This window comes from Cryptomeria japonica, chromosome 3 (assembly GCF_030272615.1).
Source record: "Cryptomeria japonica chromosome 3, Sugi_1.0, whole genome shotgun sequence".
NCBI classification, from domain to species: Eukaryota; Viridiplantae; Streptophyta; class Pinopsida; order Cupressales; family Cupressaceae; genus Cryptomeria; species Cryptomeria japonica.
In genome coordinates this window covers 346,200,154-346,218,115 of record NC_081407.1, presented here as the reverse complement: position 1 = coordinate 346,218,115, position 17,962 = coordinate 346,200,154, and the positions used below count along the sequence as shown (strand labels likewise).

The following is a 17,962-nucleotide window of genomic DNA, read 5'->3' as shown; positions in this document are numbered from 1 at the left end:
CCTTCTTCGTACTCGTGTGGGTATGGTTTTGGTTCTATAGGAGTACCCACAGGGAACCCGGGGTGTCCGAGAGGGACCCTAAGTGAACCTATGCCAAACCCAGGCAAACCTAGGAGGACCCAAGGGCTGCCCCTCTAAAAAACTGAAAAAATGTTAATTTTTAATAACATTTTTGTAAACAAAAAAAATGCCTGCATACATAATTTCGCCCTCAAGTGATAAAATTGTTAAAATGTCATGCATCATCAAGGTTTTTTCACATGAGAAACTTGATTTCAATGAGGGGGTGAAGAGGAATTGGGATCTAACTCATGAGTGTGTTGACTTAGACATTATTGTTGCACAATATGCCAAAAAATATCTTTAGATGATGCAGCTTGTATAGTACATTCAACATTGTTAGTGGAAGTGGCATTGTAACTCATTGTGGTTCAAGTGAAATTGAACCAAATGTTATACTTTGATGCTTTTGATGAAGAGCAATACGGAGATTATTAAATATTGATTGTAATTTTCGTTGTGTATTGACATTTAACAAATCATCGAATTATGAATTTATGAGTATTTTCATTTTTGCAAATTATGAGGTATTCAAATTTTTTTTTTATTGGCAATTATGAGTATCATTGTTTTATATTATATTACCCATTTGGGTTTGGGTTCGGGTTCAAGCAAATTTTTTGGGGGGTTGGGTTCGTTTTGGGTTCGTCAGTACAAAAACATATAAAAAAAAAATAAAAAAATATATATTTGCAGCAATAATTAATTACACACCATACTAATATTCAAATAACATAGTGAAATACACCACCATATTATTAGTCAGATATTAGTCAAACTTGACTGTCATGATATATATCAAAGTTTAAAAATAATAATGTCAAGTGTCAACAATCAGCCATAATTGATCAAATATCATATGGTTCATCCTTAATATCATCCTCCTCCTCCATATTAGATGACTTATATTGTGGTAAATTAGAAGAACCACAAATAGTGCCACTGACACTCGCATACTCATTAGGTGGCTCATAGACATCATCAACTTCAAGTGCAACAAGGTGGGAAATGGAAACATCCAACTCAATATGCTCTGGCTCGACATCCCTATTCTTTGTCTTTCCTTCTTTGTAGGCACTTTCTTTGTGTGTAAGGAGCTGCAAGTTTGAATGCACAAGCACCAAGTCCTCAACCTTTTTTGAGTGTAGTTTTTTGCACTTAATTTATTGGATGAAGGAGTATGTGCTTCAATTCCTCTTAGTTGAAGATAACTAGCAACCTATCAAGACAAAATTAGAGAGTTAAGAGTTTCAAAATTTAAAAATTTAAATGCTAAAATTGAAATATAAAAAAAACTTAAAAGATATAAGATTCTTTTTTTTAATAAAACTTGCATGCGATAAAATTTTGATAGCAAGAGGTTGTAGGTTCGGGTTTGATTCTCCATGGAAGTACCACCAAGTATGAGCATCGACCGTATACTTGTCTCGAAGAGCATCAAGACCACAATCGTTTGTGCTTGCAAAACCCATAAACTCAGCCCTCGTTGCATCGTTCATGTCATGATCACCTGAGAGTCTGCAAATTGCTGTCTTCTACCCTTGAGTAATTTTAGGATTTCTATATGGGGGAACCCTTGTGCCAATAGAAAGGAGCTAAGAACTATAATATTAGGGAATCAATGCAAAGGTAAGAAGATACAATGGAGTGGTCATTTTGTTCCATCTCTCTCACATGATTTGGTTTAGATCTTTGAAGAATTTCTCTTTAGGATCTGGCTCTTTTGCATTTATGATGTTTTCATCTTCTCAATCATTGAGTTGATGCCATCATGTCTGTATAACAGATCATGCTCAATATAGGCTCAATGAAATTGAGGAGATACTCAACACAATCCCACTAAATGTCATCTAGGATCATTTGCTTAACCTTTGCCAACTTGTTAGTTTGTATTGCCTCCATATAAACCAATTTGGGCTGATTACCATGTTAGATAGGCTGGTAGGATCATGCTTCGATACCTTTTGTAATGTCCCTTCTTGGGGTATTTTGAATTTTGCCCTAAAACAATAATTCCAACTTAAGATGAGAATTGCAATATATTTATAAATACAATTTTATCAAAACTGAAAACATTTCATTATAATAGTCTACTTAAAATTCTAAGAATAATTGAGAAGATATAACTTATCTTGCTTTTCTGCAATAGCTCTCCATCGAATTGTCTTGTTGAAGATCAATAAATCATAGCATTATTACTATTAGGATCTATACATCATAGCATATTCCTCACAGCAAATCATATTGTGAATATCTTAAAATACTTGCAAATAGCAATATTAAGGGGGCTGTTGATGTGTTGCTCAGGCACACGCAAACCCAGAATAAAATACCAAGGTATCTTACCCTCTCTTGAACAAAATCTTTTGGATGCTGAAGATTAGGCTTAAGGTTCATATATGTAGGATCACTACATGTGGATAAGCTTAGTTGTTTGTTGTGATTGCTGTTTCATCAAGGGGCATTTATGGTTCGAGAAAACCTCATGAAGTGATTGGCAGATGTTATGCGATGGATTTTCTCCTAAGACTACTAAATGATTACTAAAATAAATGGCAAAAGGATGAGGGTCCAGAGAGATTCTAAGCTACTCTAAAATGAATGAATGGAAGAAATTGACACCAGTGAAACTCAACTAGTTACAGCTTCGCCATACACAAACAACTCCACTAGAAATAATGCAATCTTCTAAGGATGTTTGTAGATTTTCAAATCACCGCTAACCATAGACACCATCAATTGAATGCATATCAATGATTAAGCAATAATCGAACTTAGACACTTCCAAATGTTCTAGTTGACCGCACAAGGCTAACTTACAATCAGCAAGAAAGCTAGTGGTATGGATAATGAGCTTCACAATATATCAAATGCAACATTCCATCATGTAATCTAAACACTAAAACTAATATAAAAGATTGACTTGAGATGACGAAAGAACCATGCAATAAGCTTCAAGGATTGAGCAAAAACACCATAACTTCAATGTTTCATTCATCCAAAAGCCAAACAACAACAATTCTTTGAGTCTTTCTCTTGCCAATATTCTAGCACTATTACTCTCTCTTCTATTACTATTGCTATCACTACTATTAACTTATGATTCTCTTATTATTAACCATTACAAATGAAATGAGTGGAGCTTATATAGGACTCCCAAATACAATGAAGGGTCGAGATCAAATGAAGATCAAGGGCCAAGATTTTGCTACCTAAACCCTAATTAGGGTTTGATACAAATGAAAACCCTATCAAGATAATCATCACCATGAATGAACCAATAAGAAGACAACATGTGCTGACACGAAAATTGAGGAAGCATCCTCCAATAGGAATGCGAAATGCCACGTGATCATAACAAACTATTTTCTAGAATCTGGTTCCCTTTCTCACGTTCCTTTCGAGCATATTCGATGAATCTAGTCACCATCTCCTCTATCTCAGTCATTGTGATCTCAGGTAGAGATTTCAGCGGCTCTTCCATGTGCATGACTTCATCGAAGGCTTTGACAATGGTATCTTCCCATTCAGGTTCGAGCTCTCGTGTTTTACTTACCAAGACTACGAATTCTAATATATCATTTATTTGCTCCTTGGTTATCATACCATTTGTACTGTAGAAGATAATCTTTATTCTTTCTTGCAACTCCTTGGACTCTATAATTGTCCCTGGATCAATCTTCCTTCTCAAGACAATCTGTGCTACTCCCACTATCTTATCATAGTTCCGATGCGTATCATCCTGAACTTGACCACATCCGTTTCGAATCTCCTTGAAGATAATCTTCTTGGTGCGAAGCAAGCTACTCCATTGTAGAAGATTAGGGGTAGTTCCTTCTTTTCTTACCTTCTCCCTTGATAGGATCTCTCTTGGTGTCTTCCTTATCACTTGAAGCACCGGGATGATAACATCTCTAGCATGAGTAAATGCATCGGAGGCCTCTATGAGTACACGAGTTATCCCAAGGACCCTTATGATTGTATCAAGTGTTTGCATGATGTTCTTCATGAACTTGCTCACTCTAGTGTAGGAATCCTCTATCCATGTATCCATCAATTGTGTTGAATTCCTCATTTTCTCCATATGATCAACCGTCTCTGCAGGAAGCAAGGGAGGTGGTGTAGCTGCTGGACTTTGATGCGTCAATGAAGCTGCTGAACGTAGTTCCTCCATGCGCTTATCTCCTTTTCCAATTTTCTATTCTTCTCTATTTCAGCTCTCAACATGTCATTGACGGCCTTCACTAAATCAGTCGCATCACCTATGGCTTGCTAGGAGGTGAGTGGACCCAAGTCAATGGTCTCCATATCATACTCATCGGCTGTAATTTCTCCTTCATATTTCTCAACTCTTGGGGTGGCTATTTGCAACTTTCTTGATCCCGAGTCATCTTTGATCACCTTTGACATCTTCATAGCTTTCCTCTTCTTAGTAGCTTCTTGAGTTCGGCTTAGAAGACTTGCTATGTCTTATGTTTGTTCTTCTTCTTCGGCCACTATCACTTCTTGAGCTAGCCTTTCCTTTAACCACTTTGGAATAGAAGATCTCCCTTCTTGAATTTGTGCTCCTTCGATCATTTGCTCATCTCTAGGTGGTGAAGTGGTTTCATCATTATCTTCTTTGCCTTCTTCAATCTCCTGAATGAGGTGGGTGAAATCATCTTGCTCTTGAGATGCCTTCCCTTTGTCTTTAGCATTGTGGACTGTAGACTCAGCTGATTCATTGGCTCCTTGACTCCTTGACTCAACTCTTTTTCCATCCTTAGTTCTTCTGGTCTGGAAGGAGGATGATTCGCACTTGATTTATGTTTCTTCTTTGCGGGTTCCTTTTCACCATGATCTTCCTTCCTTTTTGATCCTCTTGAATGAGATGGCTAGGGTGCGCTGCCACTTGCGCTAGCTTCATCTTCGTCTCTTCTTTCTTCTAAATGGAACGTTGGTGCTATATTTTGCTCTTTCAATTTTTGGTGCTGCACATCTACCCATATGCGAGTGTACCCCACGACTGGTTTCATTAACTCCTTCAAATCATCAATCTCCAAATCTGCCCATTTGAATTTGACCTCCTTGTCTTCTTTGGCGTAAGCTCCTTGAAGATATCTACCACTATCTTGAACTTGATCGGCTACATGAAACAACTTGCCTTCTCTGATGAAATGGAGTGGTAGCCTAGAATTTATCTTCCTTTTTACCTCTATATCATTTTGAATATTCATCCAATAATCTTCAAGATGCTATTGATGCCTGTTGTTCCTTCCCAAAACTTCTTTCACCTTGCCGTATGGGTCAAAGCACTCGCTCAATGTGAAAGGCTTGAGTGAATGAAGTGCTAACTCTTGCTTGGCATCTTCGGCTGCATGAATAGATGGGCATGACTCAATGGAATCTCCAAGTGTGATGGGAAAAGAAACCCCGACTCCATGTTTATGTCTATATGCTTTGATATACGCCAATAGCTATCTCACCACCTCAAGTAGCACAACTCTCTTTGTTGGGTATCGTGGCAATATGTAGGGAGGAACAGGAGATCCTTGAACTCTAATATAGGTGAACTTTGGGAACTGAATGAACCATGCACCATGTTGCTCTACCAACGCCTGTGCTTCTGGAGAGAGTCTTTGTTGTGATCCACCTCAGAACTGCCTTGTGATATGCATAGTGAATGCATCATTCACTCTCCTGTAGTGTTGTTTCGGTGGATGTTTGAGTTGCGGATAACAATCATACACCTTTATCTCTCCAAGTCTCCTTCCAATTATGGCTGTATACATGAGTTCCGGATATTCAAAATTTCTCGCAATGGAGTATATGACGTAAGAGTTCATATAGAACGTCCTGGTGCGCATTAGCCTCCTTAATTGCTTATCAATGCAATTGCTAATAAGTCTTGCCCAATCGATCGCCTTCTTGTCACGGGTGACAATCTCAATGTAGTAGAACATCCACTCCTCAAAGGATGAAGCCTTAGGTGAACCAACCAATCGATGGAGCAAGGTGATGAAATCTCTATATTCATCATTGAAGTCAATCCTGTGTAGTCTATCGGGCCATCTGCTTCTTCCTCTACTCTTTTTCAACCAAAACTTGTCGATGACCTTCGCACAAGCATCAGGGTCATCATCGTAGGCTGATTTAGCTCCTTCCAAGGTTATGTAGATCATTTCCTTGGGCTCGGGTAGATGAAACATCTCGCTGATTGCTGTCTCTGAGACATACGTGAGCACCTTCCCATCCTTTGCCACAATTCTCCTTGATTCCGAGTCATAGTGTTGAGCACACTCTATGATGAGCTCATAGCATTGCACCGTGGGAGGAAAACCAGCTGCGTTTATCAGTCCACTTTCAATCATCTTCTTGGCTTTTGGTGCAGGTTCGTTGATATATGATGGATGGGTGGTGAAACTTCTTGGTATTGAACTTGCCAAGATGGGTGTCCCCAACTTTGCTCCAATTCGACGTGATCCGGCTCTCGAATGCACTCCTTTTCATATCTTCCTTGATGAGCGCTTGGCGGGAGAGAGTCTTGTTTTGTTTAGGAGCTGCCATCTTTCACCTATAAGAGATGTTCAAGTTAGATTAATGGTGAAAGGTAGGTGAAATGAAAATTCAAATCAATCTTCTTAATGAATACGATTTTAATGACTAAAAAAGATTCATTTTGTGGTTAATGTAGATCTAACTCAATGAAATTCAATCAAAATTTAACTATAATCAGTCCTAGGATGACTCTTCTATCAAGCAAGATGCTATACTTCACCTCAGATTTTACTGATTTCACCTTACTTGAAGACTAAATGATGATAAAATATATACAAGAGCTGGGAAAAAATGAACAAATTCGTCCTCCACAGGATATACTTGCTGATCTTTTTGTGCGAATTCGCCCTTATGAAGATGTTGCTGCTGATAAGTTCGCCAATCTGTACTTATGGAATTTGCTGATTGCTAATGAAATTGGCTCAAGAGGGAAGAAATAACTTGTATGATTTGATGTTGAAATGATTGTTTCACATTTACCTTTATAGGCGCCTAAGGTGAGTGGATGTGTCTTTTACCTTAAGGCCGACTTTGCCATGAAATAAAATTAAATCAAAAACTTCCCCTGGCCGACTTACCTCTTGATTAATTTTGAATTTGTTTTGGGCGCTCAAATCATGAATTAGTCAATTTTGAAAACATCATATGAACTTCGCTCTATTCCTTCAACTCCCGAAGTATGAACTTTGCTCCAATCCTTCAACTCTTGGAGTAAGTTTTTCGCTCCAAGTTGAGAGATCATGAAGTTGATATTCTTTAAATTTGTTTCATTCCTATGATTCTCATTTTATCAACGAAGGCTTGAAGGTATAATCTACTCCATTCTTTTCTATTCATGAATCTTGCTGCTATCCATCAACTGTGAAGTTCAAATTCGCTCTCATAAGGCAATTTGTGAAGTTCGCTTGAGAAGTGCAACTCTTGAAGTAATGATTTCGATCCAAAACTCTTGAACCTGAAGTTCGCTCCCATCCTACAACTCATGAAGTAGTAAAATCTCTTCAAACCGGCAGCTCATGAAGTTCATTTGGCATTGTATCTACTCAAGGCGATCATCCTTCATTCTCTCACTCAACTTTGCTTATGCATGATGAAATTTGCTCCAAGAAGTAAAGTCATGAAGTTCGCTCCTAGATGACTAATCCCGAAGTTCAAGTTCGCTCCAAAAGGTGGAATCATGAAGTTCGCTTTAAAATGATGACTCATGAAGTTGTGTTTTCTAATTTGTCTTATCCATTTATACCCAACTTCACTCTTAAAGAAGTAAATCGCTCCAATTTATGAGATCATGAACTTCGCTCCAAAACACCAATTGATGAAGTTGTCAACTTCGCTCCAAAACCCAAACTCATGAAGTTGGAAATTTTTGCTCCAAAACCCAAACTCATGAAGCTATCAACTTGGCTTCAAAACCCAAACTCATGAAGTTGGAAATTTTTGCTCCAAAACCCAAACTCATGAAGTTGGAAATTTTCGCTCCAAAACCCAAACTCATGAAGTTATCAACTTCGTTCCAAAACCCAAACTCATGAAGTTATCAACTTCGCTCCTCTTGATCAAGTCATGAAGTTTGTATTTCGCTCCATCCTAGCAATTCATGAAGTAGAGGATTTCGCTCCAATTTGCTCAAACATGAAGTTACAAAATCCGCTCCATCACTCTTGAACCCAAAGTTCGCTCCAATATCTCAAGTCATGAAGTATGTTTTCCCTCTAAGTTGTGAGATCACAAAGTTAAGATTTCACTCCTTGGCAACTCATGAAGTTGATGAATTTCGCTCCTAAAGTCCAACTCATGAAGTAAAAACTTCGCTCCACTTGCTCAACTCATGAAGTAGGAACTTCGCTCCACTTGCTTGACTCACGAAGTTGGAATTTGCTCTACTACAAGAAGTCATGAAGTATTCATTTCGTTCCAAGATGCTAATTCATGAAGTTAGGCACTTCGCTCCACTACATGAAGTCATGAAGTTCAATCTTGAGTGTTTTGATCATGAAGTGAGCAATTTACCTCATTCTTCCATTTCCAACATGAAGAAGCTCACTCCAAATCTTGCAAGCATGAAATTCGTTCCAAAGGTCTCACTCATGAAGTTCACTCCAAGGTAACAACTCCTGAAGTTCAGTCATGAACGTTTGAACATGAAGTGTTTGTAAGTTTCTTTCATCTCTTTATTTTCCATTTCTCTTGTGAAGCCTAGAAGATTAAATTTGCTCCAATCTCCTCCCTTATGAAGCTCGCTCCAAACTCTCACACCTGAAGTTCGCTCCAAAACTCTCACACCTGAAGTTCGCTCCAAATCACCAATTCATGAAGTTCGCTCCAAACTGTGAAGTCATGAAGCTCAAAACCTAACGAGGACTTAGAGATGAGGCGGATTACAAATAAGCTAATGATCACTCCATTGCACATTCAAATGCTCAAATTCATACTTACACCAATTCTCAAGCAAAAGACTCAAGGACAACTCACTCATCAATCATTCAACATGAAATGGGCAACTTCAATGAATTCCTTAACTAGGGCTTTAATTCAACTGACATGGCATGCAAACCTTACAGACTCATTCATTTCATTCCTGAGAGGAGAGAGAGAGACTAGACTAAGCAACTAGAACTCAAAAAAAGGGGGGTCCCCATTTTGATGGGGTGATGTGTGAAATGGTCACAACAGGGGCCATACCCAATATTGCCGAGAATATGTAAGGGGGGATGTCCTTACAACTCTCAGTCCACCTTGGAGGGGGGCCATCCTCCTTGATCAGGGTGGAAGGTGGGCCATATATTCCACCTCTTGGCCCACGAGCATGAAGGCTGGCCATCCATTCCATCTCAGGGTGGCATACTTGATAAGAGCATTAGAGGGAGCCATCCTCTGACCTCTTGTTGACCTGGAAGGGGCCATCCTTCCTATTTCCTTAAGTTCAAAACTGATTGCTGAAGGAGTTTTCTAGAGTATCACTGATGGCTTGATTTCTCTTTATCATCATTTCTTGAAGGAATGATGAGTGGATGCTTAAATGATGCTTAAATGAATTGATGCTTTAATGGTTGATATTTGAATGATTTGATGATAGAATGATTGATTATTGAATAGTTGGTGTTTGAATGATGGATGTTCGCATGATGGATGTTTGAATGATTGATATAAGACTGATTGAATTGATGGAAGAATTGATTTTTGGTTTGTTTACTTGATTCCTTTATTCCCAATTGATGATTGAATGATTTCTTTTGATCTGATGATTTGATATATTGGTGAATGATGATTGAATGAATGTTGAATTCATAGAGTGATGAGTGAAGATTGAGTGAGTGATGATTGAGTGAGTGCTGATTTGATGTATTGGTGATTGATGATTGATAAGTGATATTGAATGCTTGGAATGATTTCTCCTTTATACTTTATTGGTGAAAGGGTCACCACCTTTCATAAGAATTGAGTCACCACCCACCATTGCTGCCTTTTGAGAATAATAAATTGTTTTCCAAATTGATTTCTCTTCCATTTCCTCCTCAATTGAAACCTTTTTCCCTTTATATCTTCCAATGTGAGGGTGAAGTCACACCTCTTCATCATATCTACCCTTTGCAAGAGTCACAACCTTTCACAATTTGAATTGTTTCTCTTTGAAAGAGCACACCTTTCATAATTTCTGCCCTTTGAAATAGCTACTTCCTTATTTTCTCCCCATTCCTTTCTATTTATCTTTCCTTGATTCATATGCTTCATTGCTTTTTTTCTTCCTTATATATCTCCTCCCAATGAAATGATCTCCCTTTTATATCTTATTCTTGAGGCAGTCACAACCTTTCATTTCATGCCTTTAGACCATTCATTAAACTTGATAAAATTTTAATTATATTATTATATTTTTAAAAATATTTTAATTTATTATTAAATCCTGTTTCAAAAAGGGTACATTACACCTTCCATCCAGGTGAACTATGATGAAGATAATCAATCAAAAGGTCACCATCTGTACAATAGGGGCAAAGTTCTCTTCATACTCTAGCCATTCCTCCTACGCATATATTTTTTTGTGACAAGACAAGTGTTATACTTGTCCAAAGGACTATTTGATTAACACTTACTTTTATAAATCTATTTACAAGCAATGTCGACAATAGCCAAGATTTGTTTTTCATCAAGGCACCATATGCAAACTTCATGGCAGGTTTCCATTCAGGCTTTCCTTTGGCCTCTTCAAATGTGCTAGGCTCAAATATATGCAAAAAAACAATAGTTAGAGCAAAAACTAGTTGCTCACTTGCACAAGTTGTTTCCTTGATTGCCTAGATTGACTTTCCATTGATTGTCTTTGGTAATTCATCTTCTTGAATGTCCTTCCTTATGGTATGGTACCTCATTTGTCTCTTTTGCTGGCTCACTTGATCTTGTTGCAAAGACTGAGAATCAATTGTTTCTCCGCCGAACCCTTGATCTTTCTGTGAAGACCGTGAATGCTTGCTCTTTTCTCCACTAGATCCCCACTTGGATTTTGACTCCTGTAAAGTTTCTTATTTGAATGTAACACCAAAACTTGTTCTCGAATCAAGAGCGATTACCCATACACTACTATCTATGTAATTACTGTTACCTAAAAAATAAATGTATTTTCTCCTCTACAAAATATCTATTAATTGCAATTTCATTCATAGAGTCATCTTATAATCTGTATGCTTTAGATTTCTCATTGAAGCCTACAAAAGGTAATAACCTTTATACTTAGAAAACAGTTACAAAAGGTTTTTTGCCTGACTATGATTCCTTGGGAGTAACATTCACAATGCTTTACAAGGACGTTTGTTTTAGGATGTAGACTGCTGTATGCACGATTATTGCTTAGTACTGATATGGCACATTCTGGTTGTGCACCATTCGTTTCACCATCTCCACAACTCCCTTATTCCTCATTTCGATGACCTCATTTTCTTGTTGAGTGTTCGGAGTGGTATATTGCCTATTTATAGTCTCCTATTTGTAGATTTCCTTAAACTGTTTCGAGACAAAATCACCTCCATTATCAGATCTTAGAGTGTCAACATGTTTATTTGTTTGTTTCTCCAATTTTGACTATCTTTTTGAAAACTAAACCCATGTTAATCTAGAAAGCTCATCAACCAAGAGCAAGAAATACTTTGGATCCAAACATTGTATGTGTCTTGGTAGGAGGACCATTCAAATTAATATGTACCAAATCTGAAATTGTTGGAACATAATATTATTGTAATATTACAATATTGGAGTAATGTGATTAATAATCACACATTATTATTAACATAAAGTAGTTGGCTGGTTGATTATTCAGTTTGAAAAACTTAGAGGCAATGAGTAATTTTACTATGGTGAAGCAATCAATATATATAAGAGAATGATTGATTTGCAAGGGGAATCAATTAAGGACCTAACCGATTACTTTATGTTAATAATAATATTTGATTAGTATTATTAACATATTTATTACAATGATGTAATATTACAACGATGTAATATCACAATGACATTATATTACAACAATAAAAATCCCTTTGGCTTCCTATGCCTTATCAGATTCAAATGGGTACAGACTTTGTTTGCCCATGTGACACACTACATGCACATTTTGACTTTCTTGACTGTATGGAAGTCCATTCACCAAATTAGTCTTGCTAAGTAAAGATAAATAGTCAATATTAATAATTATGGTGACCATGCCTCTCATGCCGAAGTACTTAAGTATTTTCAATTCTTGTTAGTGCATGGGTTTATTATTTCAGGATCAACAAGTTTATACAAGCACTTCTCACCAATTCCATTAACAATTACTTTGTTATCTTGAATAGTAGTTACCATACATTTTTCTTTGAAATTTTACACAAAGAAAGGGCTTCTAGTAATCTCACTAATAGACAAGAGGTTTTTGTTCATGTCTTGGACATGTTGAACATTCTCAAATGTATAACTATAATCAATACTAATAGCTTTGTTCAATGTAACTTTAACGTCCCCATATCCTCTAACAGAGTGAGTCCATCCGTCATCCAAAGAAACATATTCACTTTACTCTTGTTAACAAAATTTACATGCTAGTTTTTGTGACATGTGTAGTGCTAGATGATCTTGAGTTGAAGTACTAGTTTGTTGACTCATAGGTTAGTTTTTTGGTGGCACAAATGCAAAATCAACTGTTGCTCCTTGTTCATCCATGTTCACAAGATTTTCTTAGCATGACCTCTTTTGATTGCTTGCAAGATCTCATTCTTGCTTTTGACAATATTTCTTGAAGTGCTCTAACTCTTTACAATAGTAACCCTTCCACTTGGATCTTGGTGATGATTTACTGTCTTCGGAAAATTCAACTGATGAACAGATTTTTTTCTTTGTCTATCTCTGTTTTTGATATGTGCACTCAATGCACTCTATGAGGCATTCGAAGTTTCTGCTTTTGTCTGTTCTTGCTTAGGCTTTTTGTAGGTTCCATCAACAACTTATCAGAGCAAGTGTTGACAACTTCTCATAATTGATCTTGTCTTTGCGATTAGGTGTAGGGACTCAAGAACAGAATCAAATGGTGATGGGAAACTATGCATCACCAAAGCGACCAGATCTTGATCATCTATTGACTTATCAATAGCTTCTGACTGTTCTTGCCTTAGATTTTTTTTACAGAAGAAGAGTAGATAAGTTCTTGTAATCAAGCTGTTCTCTCTGCAATTAGGTACGGTGACTCAAGAAAGAAATCAAATGATGATGGCAAACTCTGCATCACCAAAGTAACCTAATCTTGATCATCTATTGGCTTATCAATAGCTTCCTGTAATGTCCCTACTTCAAAATATAATTTAATAATAATAATAATAAAATTAAAATACAAAAGAATAAAAAAAATAAAATAAAATTAAACTATAAAAGAATATAATTAAGTTAATGAATGGTCAAAAGACATGGAAGGAAAAGTTGCGACTCCCTCAACAATGAGATATAAAAGGGAGAAGAGAACATCATTTGAGAGGGGGACAATTTGAAAATCAGAAGTGCATATCTGATTTAAACAAGAAATGCAGATCTGATTATGAAAGGTTGTGTCCCTTTCAAAAGGTGGAAATAATGAAGAGTTGCACTCTTTCAAAGGGTGCTAATGGTGAAAAGGTGTGTCCCTTGCCAAAGGGCATGCATGATGAAGAGGTGTGACCTCTCCCTCACATTGAGAGATATAAAGGAAAGGAATCAAAGCATCTAGTAACATCACCATGGATTGATAAGATCAGAACTGTTATTAAGTTACAAGCACTAACATCTTTGTTCTTGGTGGTATGCATGGGGATGAGCTGAGTATGTATGCTTAATATATGAAACCTGATAATGTTCTTATGCAGAATTAATAGTAATATTAATATGGACTGCAATATGTATGACAGTCATACTTAATTTCATATATATTCATAATACATAAGAAATTAGTATACTTATAGTCTAAATCATGTTATTACTGTCAGTATTTAAGAAGATGGGAATGAGATGTTCCAAAGAGGGGCAGTCTAAATCCAAGCGATATGTTAAGTCCCAAGATAGGGTGGGGATCAGCGACCCATAAGCCTTGAGGGTATAACTATAGACCCAAGATAGGTAAGGGCTTGGATCTGTAAACTTTGAGGGAACCTATTGTATTTGGTCTCTAAGCGCTTTGGTAACATACATAGACCCTTCTCCCTTAAAACTGAAGTGGTAGCAGGGTCTGATATCTATATTAAAAACTATTAATAATGAAATTAATCATCTAATGAGGAAAATAAATAAGAACTTGTTAATAACTAATTGAAGAATATCAATCAATTTTAGTATATTGAAATAGATCAAGTAGGGGACATTACACTTCCAGTTGATCATTGAGATCTTTCAAATGTAAAGTAGTAAAAAACAGATCCTACTTCTTGCAACTATGTGGAAGAGAAAATAGTTTTGAAATACATAGCTGTTGTGACTTGTAATGCCTGATATTAGCTATGAGATTCTGTCCAAGTGTAGCTGCATTAATGACAATTCAAACTTGTGGAATTAGTACATCTATAACAGACAACTTCAGAAGCATAAAAGCTCCATTATGCCTTTTGTCATTGACCTTTGGATCATCTTCAGGTCTTTCTTCCTGCAACACAATCTGATCAAGGCCATGATACTCACAAATGGTGAGTATCTTACGACTCCATAGGCTATAATTCTTTCCAGTTAGCTTGTGAGATTCAGGCAAAAGCAATGTCTTGATTCCTTCTTTTTCAGGACACTACAATAGACTTCAGATTTACAGAAGCAATTAAATTGGAAGACTGTTTGGTACTCAGATAAAACCAATTCATAGGGATGTTTTAGATCCCACAACACACAATAGGGCAAGATTTCAGGATTAAATTCCTCACAGTCTGAAAGATATTAAATTAATGATATCTTTTCATCAAAGTTATGGAAAAAGTTAAAATGGAACACTTGGCAATGCTAGAGCAAAACAAATTCACAGGGAAATAGACAAATCCGTTCACAAGTTACAGAATTAATCCTCTCTTGGGTAAACTTATGGTAAATATTTAACAATTTTATATAGTTTAGAACTATTTTAAATAAACAGTAAACTTTATAAAATTAAAGTGTAAACCAAAAATATTGCCCAATATCCTTATGAAGGCCATTTTTAGAAACATACTCTGTATTAAAACATAAAGGACCTGTATCCTGCACTCTGTGCTTAAAGCCACTTTTTCTATCTCACAGCACAATCTCTCTTATTGTGGTGCGGTAGATCTTCCTTAACTGTGTCCACATGGAGCAATCTCAGAGACACAGAATCCTTCATGACAGCTCTTTCATTCCCATAAGATTTTCTGGGTTTTGATATGACTAAAAAATCTATACTCCTTTGGTAGCAAGTGCCTGTGGAAATATGGTGAGTATAGGGGGGACCTGGGAATATTGATTTTACCGCAAGGGAATTTGTGGGAGAGCCTGATAAACCATGCCTCAGGCCACACACCACACATTTCTCTCACACACCCTACATGTGAAAACACAAACAAATCAGAGTTCTTTTATTTGTGGACCAAATTTTAGTCTCCACAGTCTCTCCTTTGGTGTACTTTGGGCCATGGATGATCTCCTTTTCACTGCAATAGACTAGGCTATGACTTTTGTCTATTTTCTGCACAATGATCATACAGCTTGTCCCTCTTTCTTCTCTCACCAGATGCTTCTGCTTTGGACTAGTTTCAGGTATATCATAAAAAAATTCAGTCACCTTCAGGCAATACAAACATGAATGCTTTGTTAATTATCCAGACTCACAAGATTTGTCTTGGATACCTTATAAATATTATAAACTTGAGCTGTACTCAATACAATGTATGGAGGCTTATTAGATAAACTAAAAAATTAAACTGAAATAACTACAAATGAGAAACTATGTCACAGAAAACTACAACCTATGAACAACCACCTACAATCATGTGTAAATATTATAAAGTTGAGCCATACTCAATACAATGCATGGAGGCTTATTATACAAACTAAAAAATTAAACTGAAATTCCTACAAATGAGGAACCTTGTCACAGAAAACTACAACCCATGTACAGCCACCTACAATCATATGCGTTCTAGAGCACAAGGCAAACTATGCCTATGCAATGCTAACAAACCGTTGTAGGCATTATGAACATGAACAAAGGTAAACTAATTTAATAATAAACACATGCAAAGTTTCTATACCAAACCCAAATGTGAGGAAACCCGGCTGGAAGAATCAAGTTTGCTTTATTAGTTTCCCTATGATTAGATACAAAGAGCATGAACAAAACAAATACCACACCTAGTGCTGCGCTCTCTACAGTTACTTTCTGCTCAACAATTCTTTCTAAAATCAATTCCACACTTCAGTCATAGCACTCATGTCCTCATAATCCTGTTCTTACTAACTTAACTTTTTCTTCTCTTACAATGCAAACTATAAAGAGACAATTGTTTTACTGTCACTCAACCTTTATGAATTCTTGTGGTGAAATTACTGCTTCAAGCAGGCCAATGGTTTTCTTTTCTTTTTGTCGAGTTCACAACTACCACCTGCATTTGCTAGTGTTTTCCTTACAGGCATTTTTTTATTGCATAATTTGGCAGTTTCACCTGCCTTAATCGGTGATTTTGTACTTGACACCTATGTAAACTGGCGGTTTCATCACCATACAAGAAATATTTTGTTTTGAGCCTTGCAGCTGGCCAATAACTGTTTGACTGATGCAGCAGTTCTGTTTTTCTGATCCATATGGATTAGTCACAAAGGTAGGTGTTGATTGCTAGGGGTTTCCTTATTACCAGAAGTTGAGTAGCCGTGGATGTTAAGGGAGGTTGTAGAGGGAGCACTTGATTTTCTCCTACGATTTTTTGGCAGGCATGGACTTGACAGCCTTGAACATTACCCTATGAGTAATGTTAAATCTTGCATTGCCCTTTGTGGTGATAGTTGAGGACAATTCCTTTTTTTTTTTGGCTTGTGCACTGTTACATATGACATCATTGGTCTCTTGCATGATTTCCTGCTTTCATCTTAACCTCACTAGTCATAATTTTTTACTTTCTTCTTCCTGAGCTCCATGCTTCCTCGAGGGGTCCTTCCTTCACTGAGTATTTAAGTTAGTTCTTATAATTTGATGTTTAATCATTCTTGTTTTTCTCTAATAACTGATTCTAATGTTCCTTTAGTGCTTCGTACTTGGTTACTGTTTTTGTAATCTAGGGTCCCTTTACCCTTGCACTTCCCTATTTAAACATAAAGTATTTTTTGAGTCTCATTGACCTGCTTTTGATCATTTGTGGACATTAATATAGTTTCCTTCTTTCTTTCTATTACATAAACAAATAGGTGCAACTTGTACCCAATCACAAGACCTCTTAATTTGAACTTGCTTGTGGATAATGCATTTAGAGCCAAAACATGAAGTAGCCAAAAAATATGTTTAATATAAAAACACAAGGAAACATATGGAAATATTTGTTAGAATTTGTGTAGAATAAATATTCTCGAGAGAGCATCACCCTTATGAAAGCTAATGCACTTACTGGTACCTATAACGGATTGAAAATTATACCCATAGACTTCTTTACTCACACACTATGATTGATTGGAGGGTTCAGTCGAGCTGACTGATGTCTCTGATGAATAATTGATTGTGTGTTTCTGTTGACATTACCTATGCCATGGTGATGCTTGATTGTGGGCTTCAGCAAGGCTTACACATGTCCTGGATGACTGTTTCTGTTGAGTTTACCTATGCCTGATGGTGATTGATTGTGGGTTTTGGCAAGGGTTATATATGTCCTTGACAACTGTTGAAAGTGTGTTGAAT

The 17,962-nt window shown here is 36.7% G+C and overlaps 1 protein-coding gene across 9 annotated transcripts in view; it reads left to right on the top strand.

The window, feature by feature from the left end:
- The window catches only part of LOC131034796 (ATP-dependent Clp protease proteolytic subunit-related protein 4, chloroplastic), a 93,253-nt gene that overhangs the window by 9,654 nt on the left and 65,637 nt on the right, over positions 1-17,962 (top strand). The window lies entirely within an intron of this gene.